Source organism: Schistocerca gregaria, chromosome X (assembly GCF_023897955.1).
Source record: "Schistocerca gregaria isolate iqSchGreg1 chromosome X, iqSchGreg1.2, whole genome shotgun sequence".
NCBI classification, from domain to species: Eukaryota; Metazoa; Arthropoda; class Insecta; order Orthoptera; family Acrididae; genus Schistocerca; species Schistocerca gregaria.
The window spans coordinates 843,857,948-843,871,421 of NC_064931.1; positions in this window are offsets into that span (position 1 = coordinate 843,857,948).

The following is a 13,474-nucleotide window of genomic DNA, read 5'->3' on the forward strand; positions in this document are numbered from 1 at the left end:
GCTCAAGCAGTAAGGTTTTGAGCAGAAAAGTAAATTTAAAGGTAATTGGTTCTTACTGAGAAAAATAGGTTATACAAAATACTCCAACTGACTGATCTATAACGACTACACATTTTGCCTTCTCTGATAAGGAAGTAGAAGAGACGTAATACATTAAATTGCTATACTTTATTTCATCTGAAAGTCCCATCTTACAGATTTACAGTTCAGTTTAATAAGTGGAGGACCATCAACCTGTCATTGGGCATTGACATTATGCTTATAGCAGTCTTGATACTTAGAAATAAACACATCAGTTGGAAACATGAGGTAATATGTGAAAGCTTCTTGAAACAGATTTTTCGTAATAATGCAGATGTTCACGAATCTATCATTTTTCAGTGAGTATTGTAGCGTATGGCTACTTTCCATTATTGTTTACAGTAAATCCTAACAGTTTTGTATTTCCCATGTGTTTCCAGATTTTTATTGAAAGTAATTTGTAATCCTAGTGCACAAATTATTTCGTGAATTATTACTTCTTTTCTTTACTCCATTTCCAGTTTTCTTCTTATGTACGCTTCATACATTAATTGCACTTAAAGGAGTCATTTCTTTAATAGGAAATGGTTAATGTCAGTTCTATACATTGTTTCTTCGTCCTTCACATGTGGGGAATAACATTCTTTGTGGGAAACCAATCCTAATTTGGCATCTTCGCCTAGCTTTAATATAACAATTCTGCATAATACTTATGTCAGATTCTGTCTTAAGGATTTCTGCATAGCTTACAGGCAAATAACTAAAATTATGGGCAGAGAGAACATAGTTTGCATTCTTTTCTTAGTCTCAGTAGTCTGGGAGGTATACTTGTCAACTTACATATATTTTCAGGATATCAGTGGACACAATTATTGTTAAATACAGTTATTCTATTGGTTTTCAATTCTACAGATGACGTTCTACATCTACATCCATACTCCGCAAGCCACCTGACGGTGTGTGGCGGAGGGTACCCTGAGTACCTCTATCGGTTCTCCCTTCTGTTCCAGTCTCGTATTGTACGTGGAAAGAAGGATTGTCGGTATGCTTCTGTGTGGGCTCTAATCTCTCTGATTTTATCCTCATGGTCTCTTCGCGAGATATACGTAGGAGGGAGCAATATACTGCTTGACTCTTCGGTGAAGGTATGTTCTCGAAACTTTAACAAAAGCCCGTACCGAGCTACTGAGCGCCTCTCCTGCAGAGTCTTCCACTGGAGTTTATCTATCATCTCCGTAACGCTTTCGCGATTACTAAATGATCCTGTAACGAAGCGCGCTGCTCTCCGTTGGATCTTCTCTATCTCTTCTATCAACCCTATCTGGTGCGGATCCCACACTGCTGAGCAGTATTCAAGCAGTGGGCGAACAAGCGTACTGTAACCTACTTCCTTTGTTGTCGGATTGCATTTCCTTAGGATTCTTCCAATGAATCTCAGTCTGGCATCTGCTTTACCGACGATCAACTTTATATGATCATTCCATTTTAAATCACTCCTAATGCGTACTCCCAGATAATTTATGGAATTAACTGCTTCCAGTTGCTGACCTGCTATTTTGTAGCTAAATGATAAGGGACCTATCTTTCTATGTATTCGCATCACATTACGCGTTTCTATTGTTAGGTGCACAATGTCCAATCCGTAACATTTAGATACAATGTAAAATTCCTTTTTAAAGCAGTCCCTAACGGGAATGGGGATTTATAAACAGTTTTTTTGTAATACAGTAAATGCTCTTTAATTTATCATTTTTTTTTAAATTCCAGAATATGGCTTGTTTCCATTGAAATTTACAGTGAATGTTGATATTTATTGTGCTCCCCGGTTGTATCTAGATTTTTGTTTAAGGTAATTTATGATCTTACCTACACATCTTCAATATCTTGATCTTCTTGCTATGCCGACTTATCGCCTTCTTATGTGGCAGTTGTTTTCGTGAAATATTAAAATCTTGGTTTTTCTGACTTCAGTTTCCAGTTTTATTTTTCGCGCATGTTATATTAACTGCATTGCACTGGATACAATTGTTATTTTCTTCTTAAAACCCGTGTAAAAGCATTCTTCATGTGAAAAAATCCCAATTCAGCATTTTCGCTGGCATTAGTATAACATTTATGTATAATCCTTCCTTTGGGGTCTGTGTTGCAGATTTCCACTTAGTTTATAGACAAATAATTAAAATTGCAGACAGATAGAATTGACATAACTTTCTGGAAGGTTTACTTGAGAACTTTAGCGTATTTTTATGATACCAGTGGACTCCTTGCATAACAATGTTAAACGCAACACACCAACTCTTCTCCTCCACATTATTCTTAAAACGTTACGTCTAACATGTGTTGCCCGCTGGTTGATGCTGCAGTCTTTTGTGTCTAATCGGCGATAGTATAATTGTTTATAATAAAAAGCCAAATTATTTAAATACAAACGTCCACGCTTCAGTGTTATAATGTAACATACCTATGCCTACAGTTGTTTCAGTGTAATTGTTTAATAGCTAAATAAAACATTGCTAATTGTTTAAGTAAATAAAACAACCCTCCTAGTCCTGATAATGTTACACACATTTCTGACGGTGGTTGTGGCGGTGCTGGTCGGAGTGGTGTTAATTATTTGCGGTAGGCCAACTGTGCTGCAATCGCTTAGACATTAAATGTATCAAGGCTTGTGATGAATTTCAAACATAGTGCCAGAACATTCCAGCTGCAATGCCATTTTACTTAAGGTCAAGTGGACTTTTACTTCAGCCAAGTGCCATTTTGCATTTTGAACGTTCCGAAATTTTTGCTTAGCCCAGGTGAGCTATTTCGTCTATCTTAGACTGTAATGTCAGAGATGTGAGGGTTGGACTGAGGATGACTGTGGACAGTTCGAGAGCCAGTGGTGGGGATGGGGAATGGGTGGGGAAAACCCAGTGAAAGTAGGTCAGGGTAAATCTGCAGCAATAAAGACTGTCTTTGAAATCCCTCCCTCCCTCCCAGGTGTAGTGGCATCTTAGACGTTTGCCTGGAGCTGACCCAAATCAAAGACAAATGTAATCAATCCATGGACATACTGAGGCACAATACAGTCTTAGTCCACTGTCCATATTCGCACCGAGCAGAATAGGGCAGTGATTAGCACACTGGCTTCGCATTTGGGAGAACAATGGCTCGAACGTGCGAGTGCCATCCTGATATATATTTTCCGTGATTTCCCTAAATCGCTTAAGGCAAATGCTGGGATGGTTCTTTCGAAAGGACACGGCCACTTTCCTTCTCTATCTCTCCCCAATAGGAGCTTGTGCTCCTTCTCTAGTGACCTCGTTGTCGACGGGACGTTAAACACTAATCTTCTCCACTTCTTTCACCATATTCGCTCCCCAGTTGGCACCCTTGTTAGCGCGCCGTATATTGGAGGACTTCAAGCAATCCAAGAGTGCTTCTGTAGTAAGTGTCTTTCACCAAACTATGTAGGCGATGTTGAGTCCAAAATAAAGACCACTATTTTGAATTATAGCTCATAAGACTCAGCTTAATCCATCTTCTGCAGGTCGCCATAAAAGTTACCTCCTCGTTCAATAAATTTACCAGTTCTCGATGTACTATAAACTCTTAAATCTTGTGACAAATTGTCGTATACGTATAATGTAAATATAGTTAAAAGCAGGAGAGATAAGAAAGATCCCTGAGATAACGTTATATTTCTCGCCCTCGGTCACTCATAACCGTTTCCAACTTTTGCTGCCGGTGATCTATGAGAAATTAAGTGAATAAGTTTTGCTCACGAAGCTAATGGGAATATTCTGTTTCCATATATAAAAGCCAGTGGTAAAGACAGCAATGACGTAGTCATTGCGGTTGAAACTCATCAGAATGTAGGTTACTATTTTTTTTGTTTTTCTTTTGTGTCATGTGAATAGGCTATGGTGCTAATATCACCACTCAAGCACATGTTTCATCATACTTTTCAACACTTTTTGTACACAGCTCAAGAGTGTTATTGATCTGTTCAAGATTCCTTCATTAGGTTACTTATAATGTTTCCCTGTTGGCACTATTCATGATGTCTTCCATTCGGGGATATGAGTTCTTTTGTTCCAAATACACTCTAAGAAAAAAAGAAAAAGACAACGCACCACGAAGGAACCGATCGATCTGGCACACTGGTCTCGCATTCTGGAGGACGACGGTTTAAAACCGTGTCCGGGTATCCTGATTTTGTTTTTCCGTGATTTTCCTATATCGCTTCTGGCCAATTCCGGGATAGTTCCTTTAACAGGGGAAAGCGGACTTGTTTCCCCATCCTTCCCTAATCCGATGGGACTGATGACCTCTCTGTTTTGTCCCCTCCCCCAAAACAACCAACCAACCACGAAGGAGTTATCTGAATAGGACGGAAATCGGTAGATGTGATGTACATGTACATACAAACATACGATTACAATTTCAGAAAAATTGGATTAGCTATTCAAGAGAAAAAGTTTAGCAAACTGAGCAAGTCAGTAATACGTTGGTCCACCTCTGGACCTTCTGCAAGCGCTTACTCGGCTTGGGATTGGTTGATAGCGTTTTTGGGTGTTCTACTGAGTGTTATAGTGTCAACCTTTGTCCAACCTGCACGTTATATCGTCAAAATCCTGAGGTGGTTGGAGCGCCCTGCTCATGATGCTCCAAACGTTTTCAATTGGTAAGAGATTCGGCGACCTTGGTCTGGACTGACATTTCTTTTCACAGCAGGACCCCTTTGGATGTCAACCGCTGCACCCTTACAGCACAACAGTTCGTCGACGATAATCTACGTCTTGTTTTGTTGCCCTTCATGACAAACCATCCTGGGGTTATATTTCAGCAAAGATAACGGCCGCCCACACACGGCAATAATTTCTACTGCTTGTGTTAGTGCTTGCCAAACCCTACTTTGGAAAGCAAGGTAGCCAGAGCCCTCCCAAATTGAGAACGTTTGGAGCATTATGGGCAGGACCCTCCAACCATCTCGGGATTTTGACGATATAAAGCGCCAGTTGGATATAATTTGGCACGATATTGCTCGGGAGAACATCCAGCAACTCTATCACTCATTACCAAGCTGAATAACTGCTCGCATAATGGCCGGAGGTAGACCAGCACGTTACTGACTTGCTCAATTTGTAAAGCTCTTTCTCGTGAATGAATCATCGAATTTTTTCTGAAATTATAATCATTTGTTTTTCTGTGCATGTACATCACATCTACCGATTTCCGTCCCATTCGGATAATTCCTTCGTGGTACGTCTTATTTTTTTATCTTAGAGTGTGTTATTAAAAACACTGCAGAGATAGCTTCTCCTTTTCTGCGTTTTGAAGACAGCATGCAATCGTATATGTTGTCATTCTCTGTGGTACTGCCTGTCCCGAACGATAGGACCCTGCTGAGTTCTGAAACAGGATGTCACTCTTTCAGGAAATGATCTCCTTCTTTACATTTCTCATCAACTGAGACTGGTGCCAGCCGTATCACAAAGTCATCGACTAATTTGTTCAGTACCAGTGTTACACTACTCAGTTCGTTGGCTGGGCTGAGTAACTCTTTGTTGAGGTTGTTACGGAAGTTTATCCACGAGGATTTCTCCTTATTTCTGAATAGTGGTTTCGCTTTCGCCGCATGCGTGCGCGCTTTTGTGTGTGTGTAAAACATCATTACCGTATTTTTTTAATTTTACTTCCTTTATTCTTTTTGTCATTATTTTTTGATTGGTATTTTTTATGATAAGTGTGTTTTAGTGAAAATATTGTCCTTCTGTTGTTCCTTTTTTCATTTGGCATGCTTTCAATTGTATTTATGCCCTTTGAATGAAATACTTTCCTGGGGAGTGACCATTGCCTTACTTTTGTAACATAATCGTGTCTATTTTTATCCAAGTTGACTAGCGGTTTTCTTTTACTAAGTGATCTGCTCACGTGGAGTGGGTACATTGAGTTTTAAAAGCCCTCATATGTTCTCTGCACCTGAGATACTTTCTTGCTGTTATCCGAAACTACATTGCCTGACAAAAACGTGAATTGTGCACGAGATGTGATTAGATGTCAAGGTGATTTTGTACACGTACATGCCATCGGCTGGTATGTACATAATTAGAGTTGCAATTCTCTGTGACAGATAGAATGGCCAACCGTAGGCATTAATGTGGTTCGTATTCAATATTGTTACCACGCCTCGTAGGATATATAAGTGGTGTTAACGCCATCAGATATTGAGTGATCACTGTGAAGGACATGGAGATGCGCATTCTATTATGATACAGCGTTATCAGCAGCTGACAGACTTTGAAAAGGATATTCATTGTGGTCTCCATTTGGCCGGCAGGTCGAATAGTGAAATATCCAGATTTGTAGGGAATTTCGGAAATGACAGTGGTCTAATGTGGGAATGCATGGGAACGTGAGGGTAGGCGCCCTCGTCAAGGTTCCAGTCGACCACGTGTGGCCACCATAAAGAAGGGCTGCCGTACTGTACACAAAACACATCGTAACCCCTTTACATCCGCGCCTGCCACCCTAGAACAACCAATCTACTTCTTGCAATAGTGAGTCTTTCCGCAATATTGATTGGAGACTAGCCACAGCCAGAGTATGGAATTACCATCCCACGCATGGACTGCCATTAACACCATTGAAAAAACGATTGCGTATGGAGTGGTATCGTAACCGGGTAGTACAAACTGCCGATGAATGACGTTGTACTGTGTTTAGCGACGTATCGCGGTTCTGCACTCTGCAGTACCTCAGATTACCACCGTTGGCAAGTATGGCAATGACCTGTGGAGAGGTCCCATTCTTGTAATGTTTTGGAGGCTCCCAGCGATGTTGCTGCTGGAGTCAAAATGTGGGTGACATCGATTATGACTTCAGGTGGTGGCTAGTAATGATCGAGGGAGTCATAATGGCACAATGGTACGTCATGGACATTCTGCGTCCTCACGTGTTGCCTCTCATGTGGGAGTATTGTATTCAACTTGTAATTCTCTTCCACACACGGCACGTGTATTTGTGAACTGTCAGAATGATGAAACTTCCTGGCAGATTAAAACTGTGTGCCGGACCGAGGCTCGAACTCGGGACCTTTGCCTTTCGCGGGCAAGTGCTCTACCATCTGAGCTACTCAAGCATGACTCATGACCCGTCTTCACAGCTTTAATTCCGCCAGTACTTCGTCTCCTGTTGGGCCAGCTTAGTGTCCGTGTCACAATCCCGGATACAAAGGGCCAGTTACGATAGTTGTGGGACAGCTTGCCTCAGGAGGGAATACAACGGCTTTGTGAAACTCTTTTCTACCGAATCAGTGAATGCATCCAGGCCAGAGAGGTTGCAACGTCACACTTATAAGTGGGCTCATACGGCCAAGTTCTTCGTAAATTTCACTCAATTTTGTATTCACCTGAATAACGTTACATTCCCTCTCAACTCATGAAGTTTCATTACGTTCCTCTTCCCCTTCTGGGTGCTTCACTTTTATATTCAGAGCTGCTGCTATCGCATTTTAATTCTTATATTCCTGAACTATTGTGAGCTATTGTACTTATCTTCGTTCTATCATAATTTCCAATTTCTTTCATATTGTGTTATTTGCCTTGAAAAATATATTTATTCCATGTTCTTTTAAAATGTTACTGACTTTGCGTAGGACATGGTAGTGATACAGTCAGTTCCGTAAGAAAGTGTACGTCGTTATCTTTATGAAATCAAAGACACTATTATAAATATATATTTACATGAAAATAAATTACTAGTGGCACAATTACCTAATAGTTAATCCAATCGCCTCAATTATCGATTATAGCTTGGCACTTTAGCCCTCTGTCCAGTAAATCGTCCACGTTTCCAGCATCTAAATATCGTTTGACCAACTTCGCAACGAATTTCTTTGACTTTCTGAGAATTTTATCAGCAGTTGTATATGAAATCTTTGGTCGCTGTGGGCGATTTGCAAGGAACACTGACTCGTGAGGTTTCAGCTATTCTGCTCTCATTATAAACCGCAACCGAAAAATTTAAATTGCAACCGACAAAACAAAACATTCAACTCTCACACTGTTTATCTGTACACTGTGCAAAAGCGCATTGATTACAGATTCGAGACCACCACCAGAAATGTCGCTGGGGACGTTACATTTAAAATTATGGCTTAGACTTTCTTGTGGAACTGACTGTATGTTATGATGTGCCATTTTGTGTGTGATAGAGGGTGTGAGTTTCCCAGTGTGTGTAATGTATGTTACATTTATGTGTTGGTATGTCTGCATTTTTCATTTTTTTATTTTTGCTGTCTTCTGTTTGTATTTTCATTTTGATGGTATTGTGTAGATTGTGAACTGTCTTGCTGTTTTATCCATTGTTTTGGGCTATGTTGATGATAATGTTTAGGTCTGCTTGACAGTTAATTTTGATTATAGGTGTTCCGCATAGTTTGTATACCACATGGCTGACGGCCGTCAGTTTTTGAGAAACATACGTACTTGATGTCTTGTATCTTATCACGTCTGTAGCCGTTTCTGTTCTGAAAATATTCAAGCTGTGCCTGTTGTTGAATTTTATGAATTTTAGGCGATTATTCAGTTTGAATTGATTGTTGTCGTCGAAGTTACTCAACTGACTTTTTAAACCGTTTCCATGGTTTTGTAGTTTGTATATGAAGCATATGATTTCGTATATAGATCTGTGAAAGTATCAGACTCGAGAGAACTGACCAAGGACACAGAACAGAAAGCTCACACACGCAAAAGGACCACTTCCCCATCACACACAGAGACACAAATAATGAACAGAAGTCGTCGTAATTCGCGGTACAATTTTTCATAGCCTTTCTCGCCACATGCGATACACCTCTCGCGACACACGCTGACAGCATGATGGCGTAATATTGTGGATCAGAAACAAAGTGCGAAAGTCTTGTTTTTCTGTGTATAAAAGCAGCCACGTACCATCCAACGAACGTGAGTACACGAATAGCTAAGTAACACACCAAATAACTGGTTTCCACAACACTACCACAACCCCAAGTATATATTGCTGACATACGAAGTTCACCTTTTAGTATTTTGTTTACTAACAGCCACTCACATTGTTGCAGGTGGCATGATGTTCCCTAAGTAAAAAACGGCAACAGAAGAAAGAGCACATAAAAAAAATCGCAGACAGCGCCAATAATTGCTTAAAACATGCTGTAACATACAATAAATAAGGTAGTATGAAAGTATACGTAGAAAACTATATTTCAAAAGACGAATAGTAAAAGTGTAATAAAGTTTTACTGTGTTTGTATAATAATGGTATTTTCTGCATGTTTTAGATTATAAAAACCCACTGATGATGGTGATATTTGTCGCAGAAATTAGTTTGGGATAATAAAGAAATAAACGAATAACAAGGTGTTTTGCATCAAGGCTGACTCAGTTTCTGGTATTACTGTTTTTCTATGCAAACAGGGACGAAATGGAAGTGTCCTAGATAAAAATCATTATCAGACTTGATATTTTCTTGTTTCCATTGTTCTAACATAATTATGTTTTCAGTTAAATTCATTAAGATACTTGCTTGTGTGTATGAGATTGGACTTCCCATTGGAGGCTTTCCGTTGTAAATAGAATGAATTGTAAAAATTGAAAGTGATTTTGCTTAGTGATTACTTTGATGATTTGTTTCAGTTTGTACGTGATCAAACACAACCATATACGTATAAATAGTTAGATAATTTACATTTCCTGCCAGGAAACACTACAGATCGCCAAACAAAATATGTATAATTAAATAAATAGTCTTCTTTGTATTACAGGCCAAAAATGATGCCTATAATATATAGGAAAAACATAGTTGATTAGCTATCGAATGAAGATTCAGTCGAAAAACGAAAAATTTTTCTAATCTAATTAAAGGGTTTCTTTTCTGGAATATATATCGTTACAGCTTTCTTAGTATAAGCAATAAAATTCGCGTAGTATGTTCTTGTTTCTTCACAGTCTGAAAATTTCAGTATCTTCCCTAAAAGAAGAGATGTGTACTACTTATTTTCTGCTTTCTGAATGTTCTACTTGTAGCTGGGCCATATGATATCATCACATCTGAGAACAGTGGGCAGACGACCAGATCCACAGGGTTCTGGTACTACCTCCTACATGAAGTCTAGTATTAAGCTATGTAACGCTAAAAAAATATGTGCGTGCTCACTCGTTCGACTGGAACATTTTTCTTCGTCGGGGAATCGGCATTTAAAACGTTAGGTTATCTTTGTCGAGAATTTCTGCTATTATTTTGCCGACGCTATTTTCTCGGTCTGAACCCAAGCAGGATGACGAATATTAAAATCACCTAATATTATCTAATGTGAATCGTCGATACAACTGTCTCATGAATGGGTACTGAGAATGTTACACACCAGTAGTTAAATCTGTGATATTTTCACCACAACATGTTTCGGGACTGCGTTATCCCATTTTTGTGTAAAATAGTGTCCATTGTCTAAAGTTTAATTTGCAATGTTAAAAACATGTTTATTGCACAACATAAATGAACAGGTTCTCAGCCAGTGTCAGGATCTCACAAACTTTAACATTATAGCCATTTAATCTGTAATATTGTGTAGTTCAATGATTCATTGTGCTCAATATTGTCCATAGAGTAAAGTGTAATTTCAACTTTGAGAAACAAGTTTAATGCACATCACGACACACAAGTGGATTGTATCTTTGCTTATAATTTTTGATTACCTAAGAACTAGTGTCCCTTTTCAGGCGCTAGTCGGCTGTTTACTGAAGATGGCCGAATAAGCCGAAAACCAGTTTGAAATAAATAAAAATCATAAGAACGAAAACAGTGTACTTGTTATCCAATGTCACAACTATAAAATGTTTATACCGTCCTGTAGTAGAACATGCATCAAAACTTCTATGCCATAATGCACCGTCAAAAGTGAATGGTTATCAGTATGTGCAGTATTGCAGTGTTTCTGATTTTTTTGCTTGTTTTGTAGCACTTGATAATGGGGTAACGTAACCCCGAAACATGTTGTGGTGGAAATATCACACTTCTGACGACTGATGCGTAACGTTCTCAGCACCTGACATCATATTCGTGTGCAATTATTCAAAATGACAGTCACAATCGCATTATTTATTTTGCAGCCAACCGGTTTCAACCCGCGATAGGGTCATCTTCAGGGCAATTTACACGATTTGGTCGCTCGCTGGAGCCGTCACCCTACCTGTGCACGGTTGGTGACGACTCCAGCTAGCGACCAAATGGTGTATGGGTTGGGTTGGGTTGTTTGGGGGGAAAAGATCAAACAGCGAGGTCATCGGTCTCATCGGATTAGGAAAGGAAGTCGGCCGTGCCCTTTCAAAGGAACCATCCCGGCATTTGCCAGGAGCGATTTAGGGAAACCACGGAAAACCTAAATCAGGACGGCCGGACGCGGGATTGAACCGTCGTCCTCCCGATTGCGAGTTCAAATGGTGTAAATTGCCCTTAAGATAACCGCATCGCGGGTTGAAACCGGTTGGCGGCAAAATAAATAATGCGATTGTGAATGTCATTTTGAATAATTGATTATAAGTAAATTAATCGCTGTTTATCTCCATACAACTATGCTGTCTAAAAAAAATATTCGTGTGCGGTGCTGAATGAACCAACAGTCACAGATATTGTTATCAGACTTTGTCGGCCCACAGAGTCCAAACCATGAACTTACAGACATCTGTTCCCGCTTTCAAAAAAAAAATCTGTTTACCGTCTCACTTAACTGTGGGTGTTGGAAAACTGCGGTGACCCGCCGGCCTGATTCACATACTAGTGGGCTGCCTCGTCACAGTACTCGTAGCGCATGAAGTTAAAACTATAGCATCCGCGATGCTAATGTTTATGGGGAGACGCACCGATATGAATAGCACCCCTTTCCCGACACGCCACACGAACAAATTGTACCTCGAAAAGTGCGTTTGTGGGCGTCCATTCATTTTATGTTCACCCCATCTTCAAATGTTTACATTTATTTCCGCTTCGTGAATATTGTGTCTTTACTTACGGCGTTTTACAGTAACTGCCCTAAAAACTTTCGTTGCAAAATTCTGTAGCACCCTTAGCAAAGAAACAATGTTAACGCACGTAAATTAACGTAAAGATCTAAAGATGTGTTGCTAGGCGTCTTTAAACGTCTCAATGCAAAAATAAACCCCTATAAAAGCAACTGCTTGCAGCAAGTTCGCTATAAATTATTGTCAATTTCAACAGGTATGCAGTTCTGATAGTCCATAACGGACACGAATTCATTACTAATAAGAGAAAGAATACAAAAAACTACGGCGTTGAGCTAGACAATCCCAGTAGACAAAAAATTAGGAGTAATTTTGTGAATTTCCTCCGCGAGCCGGAGTGAAACCAATCGCAGGCCAGAACTGATCTGCTGCCCGCCGGGTGCTCACCCATGCTCTAAAGAGTCTCAGGATTACGTAGGCGTAGTCCATGCGCCAATCTTTCACTGGTGGCTAGAGGATTATATAACTAACTATAATACCAAATACAACTTCAAGAAATTTTTAAAGCAGTCAGTATTCCAGACAGGGATTTTCTCTTGACAAACATAATTTTCTGCAGGCCAGATTGGCCGAGCGGTTCTAGGCGCTACAGTCTGGAACCGAGCGACTGCTACGGTCGCAGGTTCGAATCCTGCCTCGGGCATGGATGTGTCTGATGTCCTTAGGTTTAGGTAATTTTAAGTACTAGGGGACCGATGACCTCAGAAGTTAAGTCCCATAGTGCTCAGAGCCATTTGAACCACAATTTTCTCCTGTCTGTTCAATATAATAAGCACTACCGATTTTTGTATTGAGAGAAAAGCCATAGTTAGTCACACGATATTAGTGCCTGCAACCGTCCAAGGATGAAACATTGGTGAACACAATGAAATTAGTCACACACGGCGCTTAAAAAGACTATCACTTTTTCGAAACCACGTAATCGTCTCTCGTTACTACGCATACGTTTGACATTTGACTCAAAGGTGAATACAGCGTTTCTCTACAGGGTGTTACAAAAAGGTACGGCCAAACTTTCAGCAAACATTAGTCACACACAAAGAAAGAAAATATGTTACGTGGACATGTGTCCGGAAACGCTTACTTTCCATGTTAGAGCTCATTTTATTATTTCTCTTCAAATCACATTAATCATGGAATGGAAACACACAGCAACAGAACGTACCAGCGTGACTTAAAACACTTTGTTACAGGAAATGTTCAAAATGTCCTCCGTTAGCGAGGATACATGCATCCACCCTCTGTCGCATGGAATCTCCGGTGCGCTGATGCAGCCCTGGAGAATGACGTATTTTATCACAGCCGTCCACAATACGAGCACGAAGAGTCTCTACATTTGGTAGCGGGGTTGCGTAGACAAGGGCTTTCAAATGCCCCCATAAATGAAAGTCAAGAGGGTTGAGGTCAGA